The sequence below is a fragment of the Apodemus sylvaticus genome, chromosome 18, assembly GCF_947179515.1.
Source record: "Apodemus sylvaticus chromosome 18, mApoSyl1.1, whole genome shotgun sequence".
Lineage (NCBI taxonomy): Eukaryota > Metazoa > Chordata > Mammalia > Rodentia > Muridae > Apodemus > Apodemus sylvaticus.
The window spans coordinates 46260670-46264949 of NC_067489.1; positions in this window are offsets into that span (position 1 = coordinate 46260670).

Below are 4280 nucleotides of genomic sequence, written 5' to 3' on the forward strand. Positions count from 1 at the left end.
AATTTCATAACAGTGCTCTGAAAATAGTAGGTGGAAAATTTTAGAAGCAATCTATACATATGTGTTAAATTACGGGACATTTTGAGTACCAGGATAAATTCTCATTTCTGTATTGCTTCTTCTTGCCCCAAACATAACTCATTTCTTTGGTCAGTGTATCTGCTCCGTATATCGTGCCTGTTACCTCCACTATCAGAACTATTTTTGGAATAATGCAGGGTCTGTATTCCAATCACCCTGTTGTACTTAGCAATGTCTCTAAAACAAGTCATGACGTTGAAATCTGGATTTGCTAGAGAGGGTGGAGAGTGCTGTCTTCAAGTGAAAGGCAAAGGTCTCCACTTCAGGGGGTTATGTAGAGCTATCATGTTGTTAAATCATGTACTAGGCATGATTCATAAATTAATCTATGTTATAGATATGTATGCATAAGAGGAGAGCATAGTGCATATAGAGGCTGGTATTACTTGTGATTTCTGGTATTCACTGTGGATCAGGGCTATGTACCATTGCCTTTCCACAACCCTAGTGTTGTATGTTTAATGGAAATTTTGTTCTGTGAATATTCATCTAGTTCTAAATTCTACTAAGCAAGCACACACTTACATACACTTCCCTTACTAAGAAAGCAGCTCTCATTTAATCCATTGTGTACCATACATTTCTGTGTACACATAGGGATGTATTTCCTTTTCCTTTGCATATGCATATTTTATAAGTCTGATTCATTAGTATTTAAACTTTCCCAGGTAGAGTGAAATGTTATGACTATCTGAAGTGTGGCCCAGAGAAAATAACACAAGAAGAGGGAGGAAGAGGTTCAGGTTCGTTATGAGTGCTAGAAGAGAATATCCAAAATTTCCAATGGAAAAAAAAATGTATCTAGGCACACCTCTCATGGGAACTTCCAAAGTTCATTCTCAGTACCTGCTTTCACTTAATACATAATTTTAACAAATCCACTTGTGGCCCTGAAATGTGAAATGTCCAAGTGAAGAGAAGAAATGCTTAAAAGAGGAAAACTGAAAAATATTAAAAGCTGGATGGAGTTACTGAAAAACAGCCGGATAGTGAGACTTTAGTTAATATAAAGGGCAAACGCCTGGCACTCTTTTAGTATTTATAAGAGCACGACTCATTAAGAAGTATAAGGATGGCTTTGAATCATTAGCAAAAGGTGAAGTTATGTGTCTATCTTAGCATATTCTTGGAAAAAAATTAAAACAGTTCATTCAGATTGAGTTCCATCAAAACCATTATAAAGTTAGGAAGAATGAATCCTCAAGTTTTTAAGGCATGCAAATTTCATTCTCTTTCCCTCCTTCTCCCTTCTCTTTTTCCTTCTCTCTCATCTCTATCCCATCTTCCACAGACATATTGTATTTGTGCATAATACTTATTTGGTGTTTGGTTTTGATGTTACTGCTGAGGCAGAGTCATATTTAAGGAAACACAACTTCCAGTCTCTTCCTCCCAAGTTCTTCACTAGAAGCTGTGCTATGTCTCTTTCCCTTGCTTTCTAGACTCATTTCAATAGTGGAATGACCTTAAGAAAACAACTCAAGGTGAGGGGGAAAAAACAACCATAGAGAGGATGATCACAAATCCTTTTTAAAATTAAGATAGCAAACATAATCTATAACTCTAATTTTAAAAATGCTGGGCTGCTTTTTGAAACATTGTGTCTGAAATATTGTGTCACTACCAAAGAAAAGTAGAATGTCCTTTATTAAATGGTGGTAAGTTGTAAGGCATTCATTCATTTAGAAGACAGTTTCTTCTCATTACAAATGTGTTTTAACTTTCAGAATAGCAGTCGGATGTTTAAACATAATAGCTTTATATATTTTACAATTTACAGAGGAGGACAAATAAGCGCCGGCTTAATAAAATTATTAACTATAGAATTAAGAACAGCTTACAGGCATGGCCACCAGACAGCTAGCATCAGGATAGGTTTCCTAGCTGTTCCTTAACTAGAAATAGAATTGACTTTTTAAAAGTAAGAATGAATAGCATTTATTTAAGGAAGAATCAATATGAAGCCAAAACTCCAAGGTCTTAAGAGCTAATCTTGAAGAACATCACTCAGAGGAGAGATTGGTGTGGCAATGAACATACATCCAAAATGTAGAGAATGAAATAACCACACACTACATGTATACTCAGATCTGTGTACAGTTTTGACACCTAGCAATTAATAAACACAGGAGAGTGGATATTCAGGTTACTGCTCCTTGTCTCAGGGAAGGGAAATCTGCATCAAACAAAGAGAAAACAAGGTCCTCACAGACACATAGAAAAAGGACACTATAATTTTATACACATTGTTCTGAGGGATGTCAATAATCATTGATTACTTCTCTTTGTGAAGACCCAATAAAATCTTATAAACTGGCCTTATCTTTGATGATACAAAAGTTCAGAATATTTTAAAACATTATCAGGGATGCTGTTTTCTTGTTCTTTGTAAATTCATCTGAGGAATCTAATCTGATGAGTATTGTATAGGGAAACTCGGTGTCTCCCATAGGCAATACGTGTAAGACAGAGGGACCAGATGCCAATGTATCTCTGAGAAACCATGGCCCAAGTAAGGACAAAAATGCCCAAATCACCACCCATAGAGAGTGTGGTGATATACACCTCTGTGGTTATGTTTGTTGTGTGGCACTATTCTTGAACAATATCTATTTTTAAATATATCATATATCTGCCTATTTATACTATATATCATCTATATATAATATAGACAATGTCCATTTATATCTATATATAACATAGATAGTATCTATTTATATTATATAATCCATGTGTAATGTAGATATATCTATTTGTAAATATGTACTCTACATTGAACAATATCAGTTTATCCTAGATAGCATATGAACAACAGAGCAAATTAGAGATCTCATGAGAGTTTTGTTGAGGTTACTTACAGAAATATGGATGGGGGTTTACTTACAAGAGCAGAAATGACTGAATGACATCTGCATCACTAAAAGCCCACCCCCATAGGGAAGGATGGATCATGAATGCTAGAATTCTTTTCTTCATTAAACTGCTTATCTCAGGCATTTGTTACCATGATGAAAAGTCAAACATATGACTTGATATGGTGTGTGTGGGTTAACTAGTTTTTAGTCAGAAAATTTTGAATTGAGAAAGCATGTAACCTGTGGTCCATGCAAGGGTATTTAAATCGAAGAAGATGACTGCAGTAAAATGTTCACTGGGGCTGTTTACAATGGGCTGTTCACTGATCTTTCTCTAATCCTCCACCATTCTCACTGGGTCACAGTGAGAGAAAATGTGGATCTCATTCCTGATCCAAGATATGCCAAAATACTTTCTGTCTTAGTTACGGTTTTATTGCTATAAAGAGACAACATGACCACGGCAACTCTCATGAAGAAAACCATTTAACTGGGGCTGGCTTACAGGTTCAGAAGTTAGTTCCTTATCATCATGGGAAGAAGCATGATGGCTGACACGGTGCTGGAGGAGCCAAGAGTCCTACATCTTGATCCACAGGCAGTAGAAGGAGACTGTGAGCCACAATGGACATAGCTTGAGAATATAAGACCTCAAAACTGACTCCCACAGAGACACACTTCTTCCAACAAGGTGACACCTACTCCAAGAAGGCCACACCTTCTAATATTGCCATTCCCTATGACCAAACTTTCAAACACACAAGTTTTGTTTATGGGGGCCACTCCTAGTTAAGCTACCAAACTTCCTTCAAGATAAGAAAAGATATTCTCTGTAACTGTCTTCCTTAAAATGAGGGACAGACTTTCAGCCGTGTAACAGAATTGCAAAGGTAGATTGTCAAATTAAGGACATAGATTAAAAACTCCTTCAGCACATAGCCATAGAAACATATCTATTTAGATCGTCTGTATTTGCTCACAGTGTGTTATCTTCCCATTTCTTGTGTATCTCCAAACATAATCAACCTGTCCTTGAATGTAAACCTCATCATTTTACAAAATAGATGCCTTTTAGAAAGGCATTCTGTCTTTGGCTGTCAAAACCAAGGCCATTGGGTATAAAAAGGTACCGAGGAGTTCTTATGATTTATTATGCCTTTGATCCATCAATTAGAAGGTCTCAGTGAGTAGGACTACTATGGTTTATAACTTCAAGGAGTTATAGACGCCTAGAATGTATTCAAGAAAGCCAGCCTTAAAGCTTGAACAGTAAACAACTCTAAATGCTGAGTTACTGTCAGACTGTGTTGATTTCAAAAGAATGCTAATTACAAAACAGGAGAT